We start from the raw sequence: 6,000 nt of genomic DNA, 5'->3' as shown, positions 1-6,000 counted from the left end.
CCCTGTTGGTGAGAATTTCTCCTTTGCAAAAATAATTCATCCACCTGACAGGTGTGACATATCAAGAAACTGAGTAAACAGCATGATTATTACACAGGTGCACCTTGTGCTGGGGACAATTAAAGGCCAGTCTAAAATTGATGTTTTGTCACATCACAGTCCCACAGATGTCTCGTGTTTTGAGGGAGTGTGCAATTGGCATGCTGACTGCAGGAATGTCCACCTGAGCTGTTGCTAGATAATTGAATGTTCATGTCTCTACCATAAGCCACCTCCAACCTTGTTTTAGAGAATTTGCACAATTTCTGCACAAATTGTAAGAAACCGTCTAAGGTAAGCTCATCTGCGTGCTCGTGTGTGGGCGAGCAGTTTGCTGATGTCAATGTTGTGAACAAAGTGCTCTATGATGGCGGTAGGGTTATGGTATTTTATGTCATTTTTTAAATTAAATAGTTTTAACCTCATGTTGCGTATGAGCAGGCATAAACTACAGACAACAAATAAATCGCATTTTATTGTGCCGTTCATCTGCCGCCATCACCTCATGTTTCAGCATGATAATGCATGGCCCCATGTTGCAAGGATCTGTACTCAATTCCTGGAAGTTGAAAATGTCCCAGTTCTTCCATGGCCTGCATACTCACCAGACATGTCACCCATTGATTATGTTTTCGATGCTCTGGATCGACGTGTACGAAAGCGGGTTCCAGTTCCCACCAATATACAGCAACAGCCATTGAAGAGGAGTGGGACAACATTCCACAGGCCACAATCAGAAGCCTGATCAACTCTATGCAAAGGAGATGTGTTGCGCTGCATGAGGCAAATGGTGGTCACACCAGATACTGACTGGTTTTCTGATCCACTCCCCTACTTTTTTTTTAAGGTATCTGTGACCAACAGATGTATATCTGTACTCCCAGTCATATGATATCAATAGATTAGGGCCTAATGAATTCATTTCAATTGACTGATTTCCTTATATGAACTGTAACTCGGTAAAGTATTTTGAATTTGTTGCATATTTCGTAGTATATTTTTTGTTCAGTATTATTCTACATTTCCAAATGACCACCTATTAGTCTATGTGTAACACGATCATCTACACCCACTGAATATGTGAAGGATATTTTTTCCTTTAAAGTAGGGTGAGTTTTGGCAAAGTGGGACACTTTCTGTAATTTTGCTCTCCGGAAAACCTTACAGAATCATCTCATTGTCTTAACCCCCGACATACTATTCTAGATAGCTTAAGAACTCTACTACACTATACAAAGAAAGAATTAAGAAATAACTGGCATGTGTGTGTCCTCAGATCAGGAGTGCAGGGGGCTGGAAAAGGTAAAGGGGGCATGTTTACAGAGTCACCTCTCCAGTTCTGACAGGCAAGGATGGCTGTTTATCCAAAAGCTGTGCCCTGTGGCACTAGATCTGGTTTCTGCCCCTGCATCCCAAGTGTTCATGAACAGAATATTCAAATCAAATCTAATGTTATTTCTCACTTGCGTCATATACAACAGGTGTAAACCTTGCCAGGAAATGCATACTTATGAGCCCTTAACCAACAATTCAGAGTTGTTCAAAAGTAATTAAGAAAAATGTACTAAATAAACTAAAGGAAAAATAGTAACATAAAAAAACAACAACAACGAGGCTATATACAAGAGGTACTGAGTCAATGTATAGATAATAAACAAAGAGTAGCAGCATATGTAAAGATGTGAGTGTGTGTGTGTGTTTTGTGTGTGTGTGTCCGTGTGTGTACATCAAGCCTCTGCAAGAGAGTCAGAGCAAAAAAGTATAATAAATAAGAACAATAGTCCGGGTAGCCATTTGATTAACTGTTCAGCAGTCTTACGGCCTGTGGGTAGAAGCTATTAAGGTGACTTTTGGACCCAGACTTGGCGCTCCAGTACTGCTTGCCATGCGCTAGCAGAGAGAACAGTCTATGACTTGGGTGGCTGGAGTCTTTCACCATTTTTAGGGCCTTCCTCTGACAATACCTGGTATAGAGATCCTGGATGGCAGGAAGCTCTGCCCCTGTGATGTACTGGGCAGTACGCACTACCCTCTGTAGCGCCTTGCGGTCGGATGCAGTTGCCATAACAAGCGGTGATGCAACCAGTCAGGATGCTCTCTATGGTGACAAATGCTTTGAAGAACTGAGGTCCCATGCCAAATCTTTTCAGCCTCCTGAGAATAGTCGTTGTAGTGCCTTCTTCACAACTGTGTTGGTGTTTTTGCACCATGATATGTCCTTACTGATGTGAACACCAATGAACTTGAAGCTCTCACCCCCTCCTCTACAGCCCCCTCGATGTGAATGTGGGCGTGCTCTGCCCTCCTTTTCCTGTAGTCCACGATCAGCTCCTTTGTGTTGCATATGTTGAGGGAGAGGTTGTTGTCCTGGCACCACACTGCCAGGTCTCTGACCTCGTCCTACAGGCTGTATCATTGTCGTCTGTGATCAGGCCTACCACCGTCGTATCGGCGGAAAACTTAATGATGGTGTATGAGTCATGCATGGCCAAGCAGTCATGGGTAAACAGGGAGTACAGGAAAGGACTAAGCACACACCTCTGAGGGGTCCTCCGTGTTGAGGGTCAGCGTGGCAGATGTGTTGTTGCCTACCCTCACCACCTGGGGGTGGCCTGTCAGGAAGTCCAGGATCCAGTTGCAGAGGGAGGTGTTCAGTCCCAGGGTCCTTAGTTTAGTGAAGAGCTTGGAGGGAACTATGGTGTTGAACGCTGAGTTGTAGTCAATGAACAGCATTCTCACGTAGGTGCTCCTTTTGTCCAGGTGGGAAAGGGCAGTGTGGAGTGCAATAGTGATTGTGTCATCTCTGGATCTGTTGGGGCAGTACGCGAATTGGAGTGCTGGAAGCAGGGTTTCTGGGATGATGGTGTTATGTGAGCAATGACCAGCCTTTTAAAGCATTTCATGACTACAGATGTGAGTGCTACAATGCAGTCATTTAGGCAGGTTACCTTCGCATTCTTGGGCACAGGGAGTATGGAGTTCTGCTTCAAACATGTAGGTATTACAGACTGGGACAGGGTGAGGTTAAAAATGTTAGTGAATACACTTGCCAGCTGGTCAGTGTATGCTCTGAGTACGCATCCTGGTAATCCGTCTGGCCCGCTGCCTTTTGGATGTTGACTTACTTTAAGGTCTTACTTACATCGGCTCCGGAGAGCGTGATCATACAGTAGTTCGGAACGGCTGGTGCTTTCATGTATGGTTCACTGTTACTTGCCTCAAAGCGAGCATAGAAGGCATTTAGCTCATTAGGTAGGCTCGCGTCACGGGGCATCTCGAGGCTGGGTTTCCTTTTGTAATCTGTAGTAGTTTGCAAGCACTATCACATCTGACGAGCATCAGAGCCGGTGTAGTACGATTCGATCTTAGTCCTGTATGGACGCTTTGCCTGTTATATGGTTCTTTGGAGGGCGTAGCAGGATTTCTTATAAACGTCTGGATTGGTGTCCCACTACTTGAAAGCGGCAGGACTGGCCTTTAGCTCAGTGCAGATGTTGCCTGGAGTCCATGGCTTCTGGTTGGGATATGTACGTATGGTCACTGTGGGGACTTCATAGTCGATGCACTTATTATTGATGTCGGTGACTGATGTGGTATACTACTCAATGCCATCGAATGAATCCCAGATTCCAGTCTGTGATAGCGAAACAGTCCTGTAGCTTAGCATCTGCTTCATCGGACCACTTCCATATTAAGAGCTCCACTGGTACTTCCTGTTTGAGTTTTTGCTTGTCTTTATTGAATTTTTAAATCATTACTGTATGTCTAATAAATCACTGTATGTGATTTTGCATAATTTATTTCCCTGAGCCTCAATTTACTTTAAAATGGTTAAAACCAAATCGAAACTGCATAGAAATGACAATGGACCTATATACATTCATACAGTTTCTTGACTGTGGCTAGCTTGCCAGGGATCATGGAAAATTCCCCAAATTAACCAAATTCAGCAGTTTTTTGTTTCCAAAAAAAGCTCTTACACACAGTTTCAGAGTGTTATTTCGGCCTCCTAATGTGAAAAGCCCTCCGGAACTATCATTACACACACCTGGCCCTATTCCCAGTGATTAGTAATTGTATAAGTCTGCCCTTGGTTTACCAGTGTCCTGTCGATTATTGTTACAATGTCCGTTGGTTCGTGTGAGTACCTGTGCTATGTTGTGTTGGCTTTCGTGCCGTTGTGGATTGTGCGGATGATTATGGTTTTCGTCCCGTGTGGTATCATTGTGTGCATGTGTGTTAAGGGTCTCGCCCCGGTGTATTTATTCAAGGTACTCCTCGCTCTTTTGTTTGGGTTTCAACCCTGTGTTTTGTATACGTGTTTGTTTGGTCTTCGTCCCCGGGCCTTTACATGGCACGCTGAAAATAAAACCCTATTACGCATTCCTGCGCCTGTCTCCCGTCCCTTCATACCAACGTGACAGATAAATCAAAAAAAAATCGAATTTTTTACTGCACTGCGCCTTTAACTTGTAAGATAATGAGCTTCCCCTTTAATACAGTATGTCCGCTCTGTTTTTCTATCCTATGTGAGAAGCCCCATGCGTGTCAGGTGTGTGGCAAATCCTTCAGCCAGAGCTCCAACCTTATCACTCACAGCCGTCAGCACAGTGGCAACCAACCCTACTACTGACCCCGCTGCCTCTTCGGTTTCCAACGCAAACTGGACCTGAGGCAGCACCAGGAGAACAAATGCACATAGACTACGCACACGTAGGTTCTCTGGAACATAAACATTTACCTGGAATGGATTGGGCCGAGAACTCCCCACCCACCCTCCCTCTCTCTGTCAGCCCTACCCTAAAAGAAGTATGGATTTATCTAAACCATAATATCAACAGGTTTTATCATATCGTCGAACACAATCTTCAAAAAGGCAATCATCTCAGCAGGCGGTTAATTGTAGAAGCCTAGGGCTATGCAATGGCATTCACAAGCCTTTATCACAGTCAAGACACCTATTTAATAGTAATATAAAACAATGTAATATAATAGAACTAAATATTTTTCCAAATGAAAAAAGTTGGCAGTGTGAAGGCATGTGCATCTCCTGCCTCGAACAGTTATTCTCAAATAGTGATAATTTGAAATGAGCTCAATTTGGCGAGTTGAACCACCATTTTTTCAGGGTTACAAACCAAAAAGAATGTGGTCTTTGGTTATAAATCGAGTTTTGGTGTCCGACATAGACTTTTTTTTTTGTTAAAAGCGCTGTCACAATGCCACCATTAAAATGCATACATATTTGATGCAACGAGGGTATAAATTGCTTATTTGGTCGATATTACTTACCAAGCAAAGCAGAGCTGTTTTATTGAGGTACAAATATCCAGTGCTTTTTCTTTTTGTGCATAGGTGCATACAGACATGGTAACCGCAAAGTGTATGTGGCTCAGCCAGGACTGTTAGAATTGTAACAGAATGAAAACATTTGAACAATGTGATTTAACAGTTTGATGTTGTGAAAATAGATGGCAAAAATGCAGAATGGTGTTAAATGCCTGTAAACAGCTTGGGGAGAATTTTTTTTTCACAGATTTAAATCAGGGGCGCAACTTTGATTTTATAAGTGGGGGATATATATACACTGCTCAAAAAAATAAAGGGAACACTAAAATAACACATCCTAGATCTGAATGAATGAAATAATCTTATTAAATACTTTTTTCTTTACATAGTTGAATGTGCTGACAACAAAATCACACAAAAATAATCAATGGAAATCCAATTTATCAACCCATGGAGGTCTGGATTTGGAGTCACACTCAAAACTAAAGTGGAAAACCACACTACAGGCTGATCCAAGTTTGATGTAATGTCCTTAAAACAAGTCAAAATGAGGCTCAGTAGTGTGTGTGGCCTCCACGTGCCTGTATGACCTCCCTACAACGCCTGGGCATGCTACTGATGAGGTGGCGGAGGGTCTCCTGAGGGATCTCCTCCCAGACCTGGACTAAAGCA

This window comes from Salmo salar, chromosome ssa02 (genome assembly GCF_905237065.1).
Source record: "Salmo salar chromosome ssa02, Ssal_v3.1, whole genome shotgun sequence".
Taxonomy (NCBI): domain Eukaryota; kingdom Metazoa; phylum Chordata; class Actinopteri; order Salmoniformes; family Salmonidae; genus Salmo; species Salmo salar.
This window is presented reverse-complemented; position numbering follows the sequence as displayed.